Below are 21,190 nucleotides of genomic sequence, written 5' to 3' on the forward strand. Positions count from 1 at the left end.
TAATCATTTAAAACTAAATTGACATCTATCACAGTTTAGGACACCTCTTAAGCCAGAAAACATCTTCCAAACTTCCAAATATTTGATTCTTTTTCAAAATGTATTACCTAAACATAACATAGCACATGGCTTCTCCTTTGTTTCATTTTAAACACTGCTTGTTTTCAAGTATCAGCAAGTCCCAAACAGTTTTAGAAAAAATCCTTTGTTGCCTTTGGGGCGTTACCAAAGCAAAGGGGAGTAAAGACTAGAGGTCCTGGGGATGCTGTTCAAAATGGTAGTGAAAGAAAGGCAGCGGGCGAAGGAAGCCTAATGAAATATTTAAGATTTAGGCTAAAAAGAAACTCTGAAAAACTTTGCAACAAAGGGGTCTGCCGAGGGCCTCCATTGTCCCGGGACCTGGCGGAAGCAGGGGCCAAGCTGCTACAGATGTGAGGAGGGCCCATATTGAGCCGGGATGTGTAGGCTCTGCTCACAGCTGTGTCGCCGCACTCCCGCCCCAGCCACCAGCCCCCTGCCTTTGTGAGCCTTTGTGAGGGCCACAGAGCGGCGATTTTACACCGAGCTGATTGCACAGCAACGGCTTTGTGTCACCAACAAGGAGGCCCCGCCCATTCCTGACCATCGGCGCTCAGTCCCTCTGCATCACAGACACACACATTCATCCCAATCCCATCAGCCCACACTGATATTCAGCCTCATAGCTTTTTATTATTTAAGGATGACAAGGTGATGAATCCCCTTTCGGTGGGCTGATATGAACTGTTGTGGGTGGGTGGGTGGGGGGGCTCATCCTCACTCCTCATCCAGGATCTGCCTATTTAGCACCTAACTGCTTTTGATTAATGAAGGGCCCATTCTATGTAACATATGCCACTTTCAGGGCCCAATAAGGAAACCACATTTACTGATGTTTTTGAGTAATGATGTCACAAGGTCACAGTGAGCAGTTTACACACAGAATGAGTGAAACGAAGGAAGAAATTCAGCCTTTTCATTTGTAAAAGAGCATTCAATCCTGCACCTAGTGGGGAGTAAATGTGTTTAAGTCACTGGTAGTCTGTTTAAGGGTAAGAGATGACAATGAGCTTAAATAAACTAGTTTATATTCTATAGTTAGTACTTTTTAGTTGGGTCTTGATCAGACCAGTTTTATCTTCAACAGTCTGGCAAAACATAAAGATTTTTTAGCTGGAAATGTTCATTAATCCTTTCGGCTCTAGGCATCTCTGCTTGTCGAATTGAGCAATTATAAACATGCCACATTCAATTGATGAAAGTTTATCTGCATCTGATTGGGTGGTCTGGCCACACAAAAAGTGGATACAGCCAGGAGAGCACTTACTTCACTATCATTTCTCATCACTACTCTCTGGTTATCAGCCCATTGTGCTCACACTCAGTGACTTGAGTCCGATGAGAATCACCTGGTTTTGAAATAATTTGCAATCACCTTTTATATGTAGCAGTTAGCTTGTTAGCTGCATGCGTGTTAGCGTTAGCTAACTTCAGTTTTACACTGCATAGTAGTGCCACATTTCTTTCTTTCAAAACAAAAGTAGTGCAGCCCCATTTCTAAAATTCAAAACTGATTTTGCCTATGACAATGTAGTCTCCCATTTAAATAGAAAATACATTAGTAGACTAGAAAAAATATACTGGATTTACTGCGGAAGGCAGGAGCTTATTTTTAATATACCAGTCCATGTAAGAATACATGATTAGATATATATTACGTTCTCCTCCTATGAGGGGGGTTGGGTGGAGGTGTTTTTAAAATGAAATACAGTACATTGTTGGCTTATGTACAGTAGAATTGCTTTAGTTTTAGATTACATGAAATAGTGCATGTTATAGCTGGCAGTTGTAAAGAACACTCATAGAGGACCCCAGTAATGAGTCTTGAAGTCTGGCAATCAACATCTCTTAATGCCCCCCCAACCAAAGCAGTGTAGAACCAGGCCTGTTTTGATATAAAGACAACTTTACTATTAAGTCATTCCCTTTACAAGATGTTTAATCTTGGATCTACACACAGTTTTATGCATCTGGCCCTTGGTCTTTCATTGCACTAATCTGCTACATATAAATGCTTTGCTTCAGAGATGACTTGACCCCTCAAATGAGAGTGAAACCTTGTTGAATGCTCGGCCATTCCCTCTATATCCCCTGGTGTCACTCAGATCTGTGAGGCGACCTCAGGCCTGAGCAAAAAAAAGGGTGCAGCAGCTTAACACCAACCTTAACACATGGCTCACTCCATCCAGACTCATAAAGTCTTCTTAATGTGACTAATGTGATGGACAATATAACCATGCCCTAGAGAATGACTGGGTCAGGGGCTTAGAATAATACAAATCACTTCCAACAAATCAAGAAATATCTTTAAGTCTAAATCATAAAAAAAAAATCATTTAATTGTAACTGTTTCCATGACTGAGGTAGTAAGTATGGTAACATGTTTCAGTGGCCTTAAAGGTGCAATGTGTAAGATCTGGCCAGAATTTTAGTTTAAAATGTAAAATGAACTAACACATCAATAGTGTGTGAAGGAGCCACAGTGATGATGTCATGACCAAGACCTCCATCTATTGTATTTCAGAGATATCTACTGAAATAAGCATGCTAACCAACTAGCTGTGTCCTGGGCCGTGTTGTAATACCACGTTATGACACTAGATGCTGTGTGAGTCAGTGTAGCATCTTCTCTGCCCTTAGTTGCATGAAAAAGAAGAGCTTCCTCCAGAGCTTGAAGTTACGCTAGAGCTCCCGACTAAAAGAAAAAAAAAACCCTGACTAGAATCAGAAACGCAGAGATGGATGAAGCTCCTAGAAAGTGATCTTTATCTCCATCCCAAAGGACCGCTCCGACCAGAAGCCACGTTCAATGGCAAAGAAAAGAAGAAAACACAGGTAAATCCTGGTGTAGTTTTCCATAGCTGGAGACAGAGGTGCAGTTTGATGCCGAGCTGCAACTTCTCTGTTTGACAGGTTGTTGGTCTGTAGCGAAAAGTATCATTAGTGCAAATGACAAACCGTACTGACAAACACTTCAATTGGCATAAATGTATGATGTTGTTTAGCGATTTAGTAGAATTCAGCGGCTGTTGTCCAGCTAGATGTGTCAGAAACTTTTCTTTTACAAGCAAGACAAAGAGACTATTTGATCCAGAACCAGCGGGTTCAGGATCCACTGCCTAATACTGTATTAATTTTAGCATATTCATATCTATCCTTACTATTTATTATATACACAAACCTCAGACCTAACATGTTTGAATATAAGGACCAGAATTCCAGTCCAGTCATTCCCAGTGATGGACCAGCACCTGCCTTTTCTTCTGCGTCTGGCCTCATCAATCATCAACAACCACATTACAGTAACACCTAGGAGTATTATCCCTGCTGGAGTTTTGTCAACACTTTTGTACACAGTTTTTTCGTTGTTTTATTTTTTAAATATGTGTATCTATGTATATTTATCTTTTCAACTGTTGCAGTATTTTACCTTTTTATTGTTATTTCCTGTTAATATGTTTATTGTATACTGCACCAAACACCAAGCCGAATATCTTGTAAGTAAAAACCTACCTGGCAATAAGCCTTATTTGCCTTATATGCCTTTGTGATGATGTCATCATCCCTTCCTCATGCTGCTACAGCCTGACACCCATGTGTCATGCAGGATCCCCTTGCCTTCATATTTTTATAGGTAAATAAAAACATACTGTTTGCATTACAAGTAGTCTTAATTTGTTTCAGTGCTATCAACAATTTTAACTATCAACAATAAATGCACATATAAATAATACAGTATAAGGAACATGGGAAAAACAACAACATGATTAACTGGACAGGGGCGAAGAGGTGAAATGCTGCCCCCTATGGAAGTGGAGCAAATAGCATGATCTTGCACATTACACCTTTAACTGTGTATGGAACTGTGGAAATGTTATGTAAGCAGACAATATAAGTGACGACCTGTTGCCATTTTGACAACATAACCCATATATTCTATATGCTCTTCAATAATAATAATGTTAATAATTAAATAATAATCTGAGTTTTTATATAATATGATTTATGTCTCCTTTCCTCTAAAATGCCCAGTTGTTACCGTCTTGTACAAATAGTCTTGTTTTCTACTACTGTACGTACATTTAAATACAAGTAGGAACCTGTAAGTATTTCATCGGCACCTGATTCAATACACTGTAAATAATAAGCTGTGTTATAGTGTTACCAAACTCCTTTTATTATATACTCATAGTTGTGTAAGGCATCATTCATAGTCTTCTTAGTCAATACGAAGGAAAAATAGTCAGTTTGCCCAAATTCCAAAAACAAGAACATATTTTATGACTTACCACTGGTCTTATGAAGACACGAACATTATTTTGCCTATGTTTTGATATATCTGTCTCCCAGTACTCAGGGCATTGCTATTTGTGTGTTTGTGTGTGTGTTTGTGTGAGTGTGTGTGTGTGTGTGTGTGTGTGTGTGTGTGTGTGTGTGTGTGTGTACTGGGAGCACCCCAAAGGAAAATCCATTCACTTGCATTGACAGGAGGTCTGGATAAATTATTATTATTATTGAAGGTGTTTCCCACCAAATGGAGTATGTTGTCCTACCAACAGGAGGAAGCATAGAAGTGCAGCAATGACATCACTGGAGCTGGAAATGTTTTACCTCTAATGATCCTCCTATATTGTGTCTGCTTGGATCAGCCGAGCCAGAGTTATGGCTAACAGTACAGACCCACTCCACTGGGATGCTTAATAGCCCCTAATAGATCTGAGACTGGCAGAGCGAGTCAGGCAGCACAGAGTGTTTGATACAAACCAGACGCAAGGCTAGCTAACCTGTTAGCCTCCCCTTTTTTTAAGCAGGGTTTGTTACCCGCACTTTCCTGGGAGCTTGTTTCTCTGTTCTTCACAAAGACCTGTCACGTTTAATGGCCTGTTGGCTGAGTGGGCTGCTGTAGCCCTCTCTAGAAGAAAGCCCCACGGAGAAAGGCTCATGGTCAGCTAATGCAGATTAATATTCTTTAAAAAGGTTCGAGGGACAATTAAGAGAGTGTTTCCCATGGTTCTCCCCCCAGCGGTGCACGGCTGCTTGTGCAGCAACTCGTCTGTTTGATGGACTCTGAATGCATCTTATTGATGGGGGTCAGAGATTAGAAGCAGCCGTGCGAGGGGAAGAGACTGAAAAGGGGGTCCCACATGGTGGTCTCAATGTGGCTCACACACACACACACACACACACACATAACCACTAACAGCTCTTCCACTTGTCTTTCTGTGAATGGTATTCATCTCAGTTGAATGAGTGATTGAGGGTTGCATGTCCTCTCACAGAGATTCACAGATACAAGTATCACAAAGCAGTTTTTCTTTTTCTAAATTTCTATTTCTACTCTTCTCATTTTATTCCCTGTTGCATCTCTTATGATAAAAGTTGCTGAAAGCTTTCCTGATGTATTTACGAGTCACTACCAGTCTCCCCCTAAAAAAAGTGGGCCACCTGATACATGGATGCCACACTGTTTCTTCACCTGTGTCTGTCTGCACATGTCCTATCAGTCGCCTTGCTGGCGGAGTAGCCTACTGCTCTGGCATGTGGGCGCTGTGCAGATGCCACATATGTGAATATGCTAGGTCATGACCCTGCCAGCAGATGCATGAAGCGTACTTCACCATACAATGCAAAGTAACCACACATTTCTGTCTGAAAGCACAAGACGGATGGGAATGAGACATAACATACTTTCCTGCACCAGTGGCCCTTTTAGGGCAGGGAATCCACTGAATTCCTTCAACATGAGCATTGTAGTGAAGATATTAAATATTGAAATTTACAGAGCATGGCAGCTCTATGAAAGTGAATTAAAAAAAAAAAACCAAAAAACCTGGTACCTGCTTGCAGTGCCGCATGAGTTACTGCATCAGGGAAGTGGTCTGAGTCACATGAAAGCAAACCTGCCACTTTCCTGTCAGCTCTTTTGCAGCTATGCTGTTGTTGGCAAGGTTCATCTACGTGACACATGAGTAGATACAATCTTACAGCAAATTTAGGTTTCAGATAGTAAACCTGTAATGCTGAAGTATAGGAATAATGACTAATATTTTTTTTCCCCCTGACGCACAGTTGTATGTTTATCTTGCAGGGCTGTGTGGAGCTTTCGGATGCTCTTCTATAGGATAGTCCACTTACAGCTGTGGACGACCATGCAGTGGCAATTAGAGGAGTGTTTTGGGTCAAGGAGAGAGCAAGGGTTTTTTGTTTGCCTCCATCTCATGATTGAATGGCCATGTATAGGACCATGAAAGAAAAGAAGCCAATTAAGCGTGGGGTGGTTTGATTTTTTTGTCCCGTGTTGTAATTAGGCCCAGGCTCCAAAAACCTTCCTCAAGTACCTTTTGGGTTGTTTTGTTGTCAGGCCATATCATTAGGGCCAAAATGAACCGCCCAGGTGCTCACTGCCTGAATATGCTGAGAGATTATGTAAAGAAAAACTGCTGTCCACAAGCTTTTGGGCCTTGTAACACACTCTCTGGCTCATACACAGCCACATGAGTGGGGTCCTTAAATTCTGCCAATCAAGCCTGTTCAAACAATGACGAACATGTTTCACATTCGGGTGATCATTGAAAATAAATGGTTTCCTAACATCTGTGATGTACGTTCCTCCCGAGACTCCACACTGAGTGCATTCTTGAAAAGATAGCCTAAAAAAATGAGAGTAATTATTTTTGTCCCTTAAACATTTCAAAGGCACTCCAGAGCTTCCGTTACCTTTGATGGTGCAGAGCCAGGAAGTGATTGCACTGGCTCTAAATGTCTAGTTTAATTCACCACCACATCCAGTCAATCAAAGACTTTTCCATTCCATCTCAAGTTAGGGAAGTTCACATTTTTCCACTGTCTCTTTCTCTCTCTTTAATAAAATCTTTGTCTCTACAGTTATTCTGATATTTTGACTGATTGACTGAGTGATTGACTTTCTGCAGTGGAAATATGCTCGGACTGCTAATAACCAATAATGTCTCTAGTGTTGTGCTCAGATATAAAACCCCAGCTGTGTCAAACGATTAGGCAAAACAGGAACCATTGGTATGCATATCTGACCAATTAATCAGATACCATGACCCCATAAACTCCCCACCCTGCAACACCCACACACCCACACACACACACACGCGCGCACGCTGACTCACTCCCTGGGAAACCGAAAGTTCGGCAGCTGCTGTCAGAGTGGGCGGTTGAGGGAGGGGGAGCCGAGGGACATGGGAAGGATTTGAGTGTGCCATGTTATAACTCACAAGAGGCCTGGGCCAGTGGTCACTCTGTTATTAATGTGCCACCACTCTCCTGGCATCTGACCCAAGGATACATTCCTGGTGTAATGGGCAGCAGCTGGTCCGAGGTTTCCGGGAGGACAGCTGAGAACAAGCAGACGGGGGCGACCGTGGGGAACACCCACCATTATCACCCCCCCACGCCCCCCCGAGACCCAAACCTGCTCTTTCACTGCTTACTGGTCCCTCCCAACCAGGAAATCATTTCAGAATGCCTGTTCATGGAGGAAGACAAGACAGAAAAGTGATTATCTCTGGTGACAGTCTACATTTCGCCCTCAGGACAAGGCAGTGGCGGGTTTACCTCTGGGAGAAACCATCCATCACGTTGCCACCAACCATCTGATAACTGTGGATATTTCTTGGGCCAAGTTGTCTAAATGATTGCATTGTGACATACAGTTCTGTTTTACATCTTCTTGAAAACATGCGTGTACACCAGGCCTAAACTGGTGTTTCTCTTATTATACTTTGATAATAATAATAACTTTTGGCAAGTTATTCTTCGATTTAAGGTAACAAAATATTATTAACAACAAACTACAATAGAAATGTTTTAAAAAATATGAATTATGGGCAAATAAAGTAAAGAGCTAGGCCAGGCTGCATATTTCAAATTGAAAACTGACAGATGGTAAAGATAAAGAAATAATCATCATCACAATCAGTTATATGTGTACAAAAGCCGTCACAGGAGGCGCCTACAAAGCACAAAAACAAAAAAAGCTTGTGCATTTACTGAACCACTTCTGACACCCCTCCTCCCCCTGAAACCATTGAGCTACAGTTTGGAAAACTGACCCTGTGAAAAAAAAAAAAGCCCACTGTGGTTGAACTTGATTGCCAGGAATTTTTTTTTTTTTTTTTTTCAAAAGCACCTTCTTTCAGTGTTCATGTGTACACAAGAAGTGGGGGCTGACACACAGACCTCAGTCTTGGCTGACGACCAGCGGCCGGAGCAGCGTTGGCAGCAAGACCGTGAGAAACAGGGGGGCGACACCCAAATGTCATCACAGCTGCAAAACTGCTGAGCATAAAAGCCAAATTACAGAAATATGTACCCCGAGGCCTCCCGACAATGAAAACAGAGCTGCGTTTGAGTGGCTGCTGTCCGAGAAGTGCAGTGGAAGTCGTCCTGCGTTGTGTTTCGTGGGATTTACTATGAGCAAGGAACTCCAGATTCCACAGCTGCTGGCAGACATCAGGCTGCACGTGTGGGTGGTTGTGTGGAAATTCATACAGGGTCAGCCTCGCTATTGTCGTGCCATGTTGTTGCTCATCAAGCCCAATACCCAATGAATGTGCTGTTCACATACTGTATGAGGGAGGGCCCAGCTGACAAGTGGCCACATTATGCAGACATTTGTCCTAATGGCATGGATGTTTTGATTCACAGTAGCTTGAATGTCTTAATCACCAGCGCCTATTATGAAGTCTTGTGGGAGGAAGCAGTCATTACTTCTTGTATTATCAGTGGGTGTTTTTGTTTTATGATTAGGAGCTCATTAAACCGAGTTTGAGAACTGTCATCACGTTCACCACTCCTCTTTGGCAGGAAGTTTTTGTGTGGTTAGCGGGGCATGTAAACACTATGTGTGCATGTGATGGGGGTTAGTGGATGTGGATGTGTATCAAAACATCTACATGCCGCACTTCAAACTTTCAATCTTATCAGATCAAGTGGTACAAACTCTCGTGAATATTTATGCAAGAACTCAAGCGATCTTTTCTACTCCAGTGGCCTTGTCCTCTATATGAGCATGAGAATTATATAAAATATTCGTAGTTGCAGGGAATGGACGTCAAAGGCCTTGGATTTATAACACTGCACACATTTATGATTAAATACTATCATAAAAGATTTGACAGAATACTTAGACTGTTCAAATGTAAATTGTATCTCCCCTTTACCTTTATGACTGAGTGTTGTTTCTCATGGGAAGCCAGAAAACTTTTTCTTTTATAATATTTAACACTGTGAACAAAGTGGGCGTAGAGGTCATCCAGGTTTTGTAAGGTGACTTCAACTTACATGTGAATTTTTGAAAAGGAAAATAGAATTTTACCTTTTGGAACACAGAGTTTTGCTGTTGAGGCAATACAATATATGGTATTAATTTGCCGTATTTTAATTTATATATATACACGCACTATATGTATATGGGAATGGGTAATGTATACGGCTTATATGTGGGTGTACAAAAAACATGCAAAGTGTACATGGTAAGTCTGACTTTCATTTAGGAGAGTTTGTGAAAAATAAAATATATAAATATATATATATATATATATGGTAGGGTTAGAGTTATGCAACCCCAACTAAATGGGGAAATCTTATGTTTAAAGTTAAAATAAAAAGACAAATTTTATTGTGCACAAACTCTCCTACATGACAGTCAGACTCACTTTGTACACTAGGCAACCTAACTTCCACACCCTGACTTTACTAAAGGACGCTCTGCTCCCTGCGTTCAGAACTTTGGCAGTGAAAGTAAACTGAGGGATTTGGAATTGTCCAATATGGACGTAATCCCTCATATACTGTGCTGAATCCTTCACTAGCTTCCCACCCCTGAACACTGCCAAATGTGCACAGCCAGGATGGAAGGTGAGCCTCCTGTGGTTGTGGGCAGAGACCCTGCAACGTGGGGCCACCTCACCTCAGTCAGTGCTATACCTTAACTCAAGCTGAACTCATACAAACATGTACTCTGAAGCTGCTACATGTAGGACTTGAAAATGTCTGACTTTGGCGACTCCTAGCGAGAGTATCTGGGAGGCAAGCCCCCAATAAGATGAATGGGCTGAAAGAAACACAAGAGTTGCACTGGTTTTCACATGGGTTGTCTCATTTTTTTCACAAACAATGATTTGAAAGATGCTATAATCACATGATTATTCTAAGCACGGGAGCTATAAAACTAAATCCAGCTCGTATCCATAATATGGGACAAGTACTCTTCATTGCAAAAATGTACCTTTCCTATAGTTCTGTGTTTGTGTGTGAACTCCAAAGATAAAACAGCTACAGTCTTGCTGTCAAGAAATAACAGGCATGTGTGTGTATTTATATATACACAGGTGTGTGTCTGCATGTTTGTATATGCAAGTGTACAATAGTAACACAGCACAGGCTGGTGTTTATTTGTGCATGAAAGTGAAGCTGGGAAAGTTTGAGAGTGGCAGTGGCCGGGCCGGTGGCTGCGAGGGAGGTAGATTTGCGGTTTGGGCCGGTTGGGGGTGTTAGCGATGTGAGTTTAAGGAGGCAGATGAAGAGAAGGGGTGTGCGGAGAGGGAGAGAGAGAGCTTGTGCTTGTGCCTTTCAAGGTGTGTTATTTGTTCAAGGCTGTCCAAACATTTACAGAGCGCTGGCAGCCCTGGAATGCAGAGGCAGGGCCGAGGCTGAGAGCAGCAGCCGTGGGAAACCGCTGCTCTCCTCAACCTCTGCAGACTCGTTCCCCCTCGGGCAGAGTGTCAACACAGACAGTGCCAGAGATGTGTGGGCCTGATAATGACAGGTCCCGTCAGCAGGCGCGCACGCACACACACACACACACACACACACACACACACACACACACACACACAAACACACACACACACAGTTTCAGCAGGCACACAGCCGGGCTCATTGCCTCGCTTGCAGACTGACACACATTAACAGACAGAGGCAGAAGCCAGAGGCACCCGCCCTCCCACACACACACACACACACACACACACTCACACTCACACTCATATATACAGTATACAGACACATTTACTTTTTCATTCACACACCCACGCGCACGTACATGCACTTAATTCTTTAAGTCATGAGAAAGATAAACAGCAGAGTTCAATATTTCACAACTGATTTTGTAGCTTCTGTTTTCAGATAATAAGCTTGGTGCGGCCACATGCCCACAAGGGCTTGAGATTATTGTTTGTTTCATGTCATGTTGTGTGTGTCCTAAGGAAACTAAATTGTGTAAACGCTCCACCTCAAACCCCCCACTGTATACATCAAATCCAGTGTGAGGGGTCAGCTGTTGGAAGAAAGACAAGGAGAAACAAACAGAACCATGTGTTTATAAAGCTATAGTAAAAAATGATATGTACTGATCATGGACGGCAAGATGTTGATGGCTGTGTCGGTCCCACTCTTTACCAGATGACGGCTGTAATGCAGAGTTAACAAATCAAACCTCAAATTTAGTGAGAAATAGTTTTTGGTGAGGAGAAATTTCAATCACAACCCTCTATATATTTCCTCCAATCTGAAAATCATAAGGAAAGACCAGTATTCGCCTGACAGCAGCTGTGTTTGTCCGGTCAGGTGTAACAGGGCACCGCAATGACCTGAGTGAAAACTTTGGGCTGGTGTTGCGAAGCTAAGTCAGGGATGACAGAATAGAGCTTGGACTCGATACGTGGTTCCTGTGAGTAGTGAGACAGACTTCAGGAGAGAGTACACTAAAGACCAGGGTCAGCAATGTGCTGTGTGTATGTGTGTACATCCAGTTTGTGCTTGTGTGTTCATGTTCATGCAGCTCCCTCTGGAGCCGCAAAGGCTTTTATACAACCCTCTTCACATATGCAGCAGCGCTCCCCAAGACCTGTAGAGAGACTTTAAAAAGCTTGTAAGTTTAGTGGAGCTCCCCTTTAAGTCAAGAAAATGTGACTTTCATTCAGCAACAGCAGGCGTACTGAGCAGCGCAGCAGAGCGGTTGCACTGTGTGAAAATGTGAAAGACGCTTCGGGGCAGGTTCCAACTACAAAGGGAACTGAAAATGAAAATTCTATTTAATTCAACTGAAATTCAAACGTTTCACTGTACCGCGTATGAAAAACACGAGTTTCTTAAACTTCTTCTTAAAAAACAAAATGCTTTGATTTAACTCGAGCGAGGAAGGCAGGCAGCGAATGGTTAAACATTCGCCTGTTATTGCTCCTTGTCAGTCAGACTGAGGTGACAGTAAATATGTCTCCAGGTGGGTCGCTGCGGTGCCAAGCATGAGAACCATGCCTCGTCGAAACCCACACCGGGAAGTCAGCTGTCACTGTGCACTGCTGAAGTGATATCCTGTGATAAGAGCTGACTTCAGGAAGCTACCCGGGAGTTCATGATGTTCACAGGTGCAGAGCAAGTTCACTCATATCTCGGTGTACCTGTTCTCCATTCAGAAACAAACACCAGCCTCAACTGAGATAATGCATGGCTGACTTGTTGAACCTCACACCTTGCTCTGAACTCACACAGTTCTCTACAGGGTAAAGAAAAAAAAAGCAAATAACTTTAAGTTTCATTCAAAGCATCAGTCATGTTCCATTTCACACAGGAATACAGAGAGTTAAAGGGTTCGCTCAGCCACTTAAAAGATCCTGATCAATACTAGAGTTCAAACTTGACAAACTCCACATTTTGTGATCTGAGTATTTGAACTGCAGCCTCATATTCAGCCAAATTGAAAAGTTTTCTCCCTTCTCGCCATTGTGGAAGATTTTTTTTTTTTTAATAAAGATGTAACAAAAGTTTCCAATTCTGGCATTTTCAAATCATTTGTAAATATTTGCTGCCAAATTAAAATGTGAAAAGATAAAGGAAATTCTAAACACTTGTCTGTTTTTAACTGTTTTTCAACTGTTTTCTGTCTCTAATATCAAATAATGAACGAGAGAGGGAAAGTCAAGATTCTTAAAAATGGATCTCATGACCCGGAGCCGTATAGACTTGTCTCAGACTCTGACTCAGGTCAGACTTCGGTCCCAAAAATGGTTCAACAATGCCAGCGTGAGAAAACACAGCCCAAAGAAAGACAAACACAAGCCATCATTTGATGTTAGAGGCTCATTTGCCTATGTATTGGCAAAATATCCCGTTTGTGTACACCTGTCCACAGGTTGGCGGAGCAGCTGCTGTACACAAAGGCAAAGGTGAGGTGAATTCTCCCAAACACATACACGCAAGATGCTAGACGATGCCTCACACATGTATGAGAGTCTGAAGGTATGACGAAGCTGAGTGAAACTTGCTCATCACCCCCCTCCTCCTCCTCCTCCTCCTCCTCCTCACATGTCTCTATTGTCCTCGTGTCTGGCACACACACTTTACCAGCTCCTTCTGCCCTGCAGCCCCATACACCTGCCTGCGCTGCTGGAGGAGTGTCGTGTTTCAGCGATGAGGCAACGTCCGACCAATGAGCTGCGGTGAGAACGGTTAGGGAGCGTGGTGAGAACTCTCCTCCCATCTCTCCTCTCTCTACCTGGGAACCAGCGCTGTGTCAGGGAGGGGCCGCCCAGCCGCCCGCTGTCTGAATGAACACCAAACAAAAACTCTCACCAACAGGTGAGTTACACGAGTCACTGTTGGTTTTTCTCTAGTCTATTCTTTTTCCCCTCCCCATCCTTTTTTTTTTTTTTCATTCACGGTTGGCACGCTGCTTTACATTTTGGCAGGATTGGAAAAAAAAAAAGAAAGAACACAGAGAGAAACAAAACAGTCAAAGTGTGGGAACTTTTCCTTGTTCCTTTTTTCTCCTTCCAGGAGGTTTTATCAGTATTAACTCTGCTTACACAGGTATTTGTGCACCTGTGGCACGGGATCAGTGGATCAGCTTCTTCATTGTGTGCAAAAATAAGCACTGTGAGTTACTTTTTATTCCAGGTTTCAGTCTGAAAACACATTTAATCCCGTGCTGAAGGGTTGTGAGAGCTTCGATTTTCAAAACAAACTGTATTTTGTTTCATTTTAATAAAGTGCTTCAGCACAGGAAGGTAGAAAGTGCAGGGCTGCTGATGAAGTCCTGTATTCACATTGTTTCAGGAGTTTGTCTGGATGACGTTTTTATTTTTTTAATCAGTATGACTCAAGACTTACTGTATGTCTCCCTGGTTGTTCCTGACAGCTGTTTTGAGGGCTGATATTTATTCCCATCTGAATCACTGTTTCAGAAATGCCTCTAGCTGATCCAACAAATCCAACAGTGCCTCCCTCAGTACAGAAAAGAGTAATGCCTGACTGAAACAACATCCAGTGACAGTCTTTGATCTCCTGTTTGCTTATAACTTAACATGAAAGACGCTCAGAGGCTAAAGGTTGAGAGCAACGCAAGTTATTACATGCGATTTATTGAGCATCAGACACAAAACACAACATAAATCATGGAGCTGAATTCATTGTTCTGCTGTCAACTCCGAGTTCACTTTATGTAAATAAAAGTTCCTCTTGTAGGATTAAGTTAAGCAGTTAAATAGCAGGTACGGACCACTGCAGGCTTTTCTCTGCGTGCACAGGGTTGGCTGGGACACATGCAGGATTATTGGGCTGATCATAGTCTTATTGGCCAATCACAGCAATAAGGATGGGGAAATCTGCTAGGTCAGGATCATACTGGCAACACAATGGACGTACTATGTGCATATTACGGATTCATTGTGGATCACAAAATCCAACACGATGGGTGATGTTTGCGATGTTCTAAGAGTCAGAGTGTTGTATCTCTCTGTTTATTTGTTTATTTGATTGGATGTGTGTGATTGGCTGTCAACTTGACTGGAAACATCCCAGGCATGGGCGTCTTCAGTGACCTTTATAAGCTGAAAGTTTATATGTGCTCCCCCCATCATCCTGACCTCCTCCAAATGTGTTATTGGTGTCAGGATCTGTCCCTTATTCTTCTGAGTTTGGACACTTTGACTGGACTGTTTGCTTTGGATGAGTTTTCCCCTGCGTCTCTCTGTGCTTCTGCTCAGTTTTCTACGTCATCGTGTTTTTTGTTAGTTACCCTTTCAGTTCTCGAATTTTGGCCCTTCGTTCTGGACATCAGATTTTTTTGTTTTCTGCAGTTTAGTAAGAGTTTTGTGGTTTTTCTTCATTAATAAATCTCTATTCGTCACCTACTGGTTTCGTCTTCTGCATTTGGGTCCAAAAGTAAACTGTGACACTATTCTATTCTTTACTTTGGCATGCAGATTAGGTCTCAAAGGGGAATTACATTTAGTACCCAGATTCTTGGCACAAATAGAAGAAGAATATTTTATGAATAACATTAGCAAAAAAAAAAAAAAAAGGTTGGTTTGCAGACTCTTCAGTGATTCATCTTTTCCTGTATTTCCTGTCTTTCTTAGTGGCCATTCAGACGGAAAACAGTCCTGCATTAAAACACAGCCAGGGCCTGTGTCGAAACACAATCCTGAAAGTCCAGTTTGCACAACAGATACAGCGAGGAAGGATTTCACTGCTCTGCAAGATTATCACGGTGGCAATAGTTTTATCTTTCATTACAATGATCATAACGTAAACAGTAGAAATTTCAGGTCACAAAGCAATGCACCAGGAATGTGCACTTGGACATACTTTATTGGCCAATGCAGCTTTTCCAGAAAACCTCTTCAAGTGCTCTGCGTCACGGCCGATGCTCCCCACTCGCTCGAAGCATCACGGTGATACAAGCCTGTGACTATCAGTGTGCATGTTTGTGCACAAGTGTGCGATGCCTCCGTCAACCGGCCTGATGGGAGGGTCGACACCTTAGTGTGAAAGAATCCTCCTTCCTCTTTTACTGCAGCCCCCAGCAGAGCTGCACCATCCACTTGACTACCCAATAAAAATAAGTAAAAGGCTGACATTGCACTTCATTTAACACCGCATGCCCTTCACTCTGCCTCCTACTTAGGCCATTGTCATCCGCAGGGACATGGCTTTGTTGAGAGGTTCATGTTGTCCATAAACCAAAACTCCAGACAACAATAGATAGGCAGCTGTTTCCCGGGCACACAGTGTGTTTTGTGTCCTACAAGCAGGTGCTTTCTCATGATGTCATTAAGTGGGATGAGAAATGTAGCTTGAGTTTCCAGGTGACTAATGTCATCTCGTCTTTTCCACGTCCGTCTCTTGCTGTATTTATACAAAATACAGCAGTGGCTCTTTTTGCATTTTCATTTTATGGCAACAGACCTTTGAAAATCAGCAATGACATACTATAATTATAATGACATTCCCTGCTTTTGTCTAAATCTACCTCTTTAACCATCAGAGCAAATGCAAACTCTAAAACAGCTCGAAGTGAGTTTCAGTGTAATGACTTCCTTAAAGGCCTCCAGTTTGGAGGTATGCACCTGAAGTTGGTTCTCACAAAGATAGCAAAACAAGAGAAGACAAACCTCTTAAATCATCTCAGTGGAGAGTGTGTAAATTGCTCAGTTGCTTTGGCCCGAGTGAGGAGGATGTGCACTCTTTAGAGGATCATTCACAGCGAGGTGTCAGGTGTTAGAGGGGAGTTTCGTTTAACAGTTCCCCCGGGGCAATGTTCACAGGGGGCCACGACTTCATCCCACATGCTGGCGGGCTTTTGACTCCTTTGACTGTGTATGACTCTTTGTAGGCGAGTCCACAGAGAGGAAACACAGGAAGCTGACGAGCCACAAACCCACAATGATCGTGATTTGGACACAACTCAGTTATAAAGAAAAAAATCTTTTATTGGCTATAGAATAACATTTAGAAGAAATCACTTTTGTTTGTGTTTGTGGGTTGTTTTTCTGGCTGGTATCAGTAGCACTGATGACATGAGGCAAACATGGCCCATTTATTCTCCCAGTGTCAAACTTCACCCCACTTTTCTTTACCCCTCTGACTGCTCTTTTTCTCCCCTTTCATTCTCTGTCCTTCAGTCTTTGCTTTACAGCAGGTCCACAGGGAAGAGAGACATGTTTGCTCGCTCTCTCACCAGAAGCTGGCAATCACAATGAGCAAATATGTTCATGCAAAGTCACCCCTACTGAGGGGAATTGCGGGTTGTTTGTTGGCGTATACCGGGCGAGACGGGGGATTTGGATGCCGTGCTGTGACCACATGTTGCCCCCTTTTACAACGGTTATCTTTCTTTTAAGTGTGCGCACTCACAGTGGTGACAGACGTCTTTCTTGCTGCCTTTACTGTAACTTTTTGTCCTCCTTAGTCAAACAGACAATGCTCATACACACCCACTCTGTGCAGTTCCTTTTGGAGCGGGAGGGTCTGTCCAGTGTTAGTAGACACACGGGAGCACAGGGGGAGATGTGTGGAGCTTGATAAATTGCCTCATGTGATGTGACTTGAGTCAATGTTGGTTGGGTCTGGAGACAAGTGAAAAAAAACAAAAATCTGTGGATGTGGAAACAGGAAATGTCTGATGTTTTGTTACTGCCACCTGGATCATCATGGGAGGACCTCTTGGGATCTCACTTTGCGAGTCATGCTTTGTGTAAAGTTATTATTTCACATTTTTGTTGTTTACTTAATCTATTAAACTTGAAACTTGGAAATCTGTCCCAGTTGCTGAAGTTTATTTTTCAGGGATCAGTTCCTGGACTCTGACGTGAATTCATAAATATGGTAGCAAGCAGGGAATAATTCAGTCAGTGATATGAAAGCTCTGGATGGAAACAATCAATCTCTTACTTAGACAAAATAAAATTAAAACCTCAACTTTCCTGTGAGTTGTTAGTCTGGACAATTTGTAATTCCTGAAATGCTGAATGAAAAATGAACTGCAAGAAGTGGCTTCTTATCAGAGCTAGAAAAAAAGTCATCTTTAGTGCTCCCTGTGCATGCACGTCCAGGAATGATGGGAAAGCTATCAAGACAGTACAAATGGGTACCATATCTTTATCAAGATTTCTAGGTGAAGATGTAACTTCTGCTCGTTAGCTGCAACACTTAACAGCCTTAAACCTTAAGAAACAGTTCATGCTTGACAAGAAGGCCAGAGCTCTTATTTGCCTGACCCTGACTGGAGTCAGCTGCCTTATGCATGAATTCAAAGCCAGCTGGTTTGGACAGGGTCACTGACACAGACTGGACAGGACAGTCTGACTGGTTCTTTTGTCTGCAGCAGCAGCAGAGCAGGTCTAGTCCTGTCCAATAGGTCGTTCAGGCCTCCAGAGACTGAATAAACCTACTGCCCCTGCGAGAACAAATGCTTTTATACACAACAACACGCACGCACATACACTGCGTGCACATGCCTTTTACTCTACTCTCGTTGTTGTGCTCAAAACAAGACTTAGCTGCAGCCACAGCTTGTCAGCACTGAGGAAGAGGAACATTTTTATTTTGAATGTTCTTGATGTTGATGATGATGATGAATGTTTTAAAATCAAAGACATAATAGTACACCTACTCACACGGTCAAGCAATAAAAATGTTATTTGCTTCACAAGTGGTGGGGGGGGGCTAAGTAAACCTTGTGGACTGCTTTATAGCACAGTTTAGAAAAAAAGTCCCAGTAACTATGTGTATTACATGCTTTTGTAACCTTTGCTGGTCCTCTAGTGCTAAATGAGATAAATGTGTGACCTTTCAGTAATGTGTGATTTCACACACATGTATTGTTTCCAGTACGCCTGCATGCTAAGTAATCCATTAGCAGTGATAGAACTAAACAGGTAGAAATTAGAGCATCAATTCATCACAGATTTATTTGGCAACACATGAGATAAAAGTGAGTAGATTAAAACAAGATCAACCAATTCAGGGTAACCTTCAGTAGATTTTATAGCCCAAAGTCAAGCTTTTACAAAAACACACTTTACAGTTTTCAGTGAAAGAGTTGCCCCTTTAGGTTTATGTGCCTTTTCCTCACTATTTCCATGTTCCCTCCCTGTCTGCCCTCAGAGGAAGTGACTTGTTGCTGCAGCACAAAAGCCTGCCACCTAATAAAGTTACGGGGAGATAGGTAAAGGAAAGCTGGGAGGACCAAAGGAGAAAGCAAAGAGGAAGGGTGTGAAAACACTCAAGGAGAACGTTTTTATGGCGCCATGTTAATTGAAGTGATTTAAAAAAGAATCCCATATTCCTGGAGGGCTAAAAGAGACTGGAGAAAACAGAAAGCAAAAGGAAGAGGGATGCTGTAAAACAGGTGCTCTTCACTTGTACCCAGTGGGCCTGTGAATAAAGACACAGGGGTGAAATTTGCAAGTGGAAAGGTCATTACATACATACAGTATGACACTGTGCATGGACATCCTTACAGGAGGAGATAAAGTGAAACATTAATGACCCTCCAAAATATTCATCTGACTATGCAATGTACCATATCATGTATTTTGATATTTACCTTTTAATAAAGCAACCAAAGAAGAGTCATTGACAGCTTGAAGCACTTACTCGTTTGTACAGATTTATTCCAAATGCCAAAAAAGCACTTACAGCAGTCATTTGCAAAGATGGCAGGCATACTTCAACAGGGTCAGAGAGGATCAAAACAGTTTGTTCTCTGTATTTCTGTCTTTGTCATTTTAAGGTCTCTCTTCAGCTTCACAGCTCAGCCATTTCTAAGCCAGATCAGACCATCTATCTCTGGGTTTTGTTCTATGAGCCTCCTGCTGGATGCTAGGGCCTAAGACAAAGCCCTGTTTACACTAATGGCCCACCAGGCGTTTTGCCACAGAAACAAATAGCAGTGGGGGGAAGTCAATAGAATTTAACATTTTGACATTTTTCCTCCAGCTCTCAAAACCAATATTGACCCAGCTCCCCTGCATGGTTGTCTTTAGTCCAGGACTTTGGCATACAAATCAAGCCAATGCAGCCAGAACCACAGGCAGCCAGTCGAGGGGTGAGGCCAACAATAGCCTGCCCAGGATGGGGCTCTCCCACTGGGCAGGCAGAGTGGCCACTGTCCCTGGTCTCAAGCTGGTCCACAGAGGCCTGATGTATGAAAGAGCTCATGCTATCCCGCCCGCTTTAATGATTCCATCTGAGAGGGCCAATTGTGTCTGTACTCCAGACCCTGCTGGTGAGTGAGGTGGACAAGCACAAGGGACAGTGGGGGCGCTCACATGTGCAGAACAACCCCATAGTGGGCCAGTACTTCTCAAAGGCCAGATTACAATCAATTAGAGCCTAATGAGCGGGAAGCTGGACTTGTAACCTGTTGCAGCAGGGTAGTTGTTTAGAAAGCTCCCAGTTGGCAGACACATCAATAACCTTTGAAATAGCTCCAGACTGAAACCAAGACGCAGCAGGAAGTGCCTGAGTGCGTGTCCGTCTAAATCTGAGTCCTGCCTCTGTCCCTCCGCCCAACTTGACTGTGTCGTGTCACAGCTGAGGACAGGAGGAGAGTGAACATGAACATACAGAAACACAACACATTTATCTAAAACATACTTTGTACTGTGCATGTTTTGACCTCTAGATTCTTCTTTTAGTCTTTCAGCCATGTTAATGAGTTTTATGGCAACAGGTGGGTGACCCCAGAGCTCACACAGAGAGAGCAAACAAAAAACAACACAGGCATTCATAAACATTGCAATCAACAGGTTGTATTCTCCTTTCTAGCATGTGTGTGACAGAGCATGCCAGCTTGCTTGCCTGTGTGCCTGTGACTGTAAAAGAAGGATGTTAGCTTCCAACAGAGAAAGGGCAGAGGCTGTGAGCATGTGTCGCAGCCCAGCAGGAGAGCTCGTCCTCAGGCCGCTCTTACCTGCGGAGCCCCTCTTTCCACGGAGCAAGTTCTTTACATGGCAGGTTGACCCACAGCAGGGGAACAGGGGATGGGATGGTATGGTCATATAAGAGAAGGTGAAACAGCAGGACTGTAGGAGACATTTTAGCCTGAGGTGAAATCAGGAGGGAGTTGAGAGGTGGGGGTGAAAGCAGAGGTCCTCTAAAATGCGCTCCAATAGGCTGGAGCCCACATGTCCCTATTTTTACACTAAAATTAGCGTGTGTATGCTGGTAATGCTAAACCCGCTAAAAAAAAAGGTGACTGTTTTTTTTTCTTTCTATTGTGCCACGTGCGCCAGAAAACAAGATTATAAAACAGTAGAAAGCAGCATGGAGGACAGCGACTATGATACAGCAGTTA

Source organism: Seriola lalandi, unplaced genomic scaffold (assembly GCF_002814215.2).
Source record: "Seriola lalandi dorsalis isolate HSWRI2012SDOR001 ecotype SW California unplaced genomic scaffold, Sedor1 jcf7180002054861, whole genome shotgun sequence".
NCBI lineage: Eukaryota > Metazoa > Chordata > Actinopteri > Carangiformes > Carangidae > Seriola > Seriola lalandi.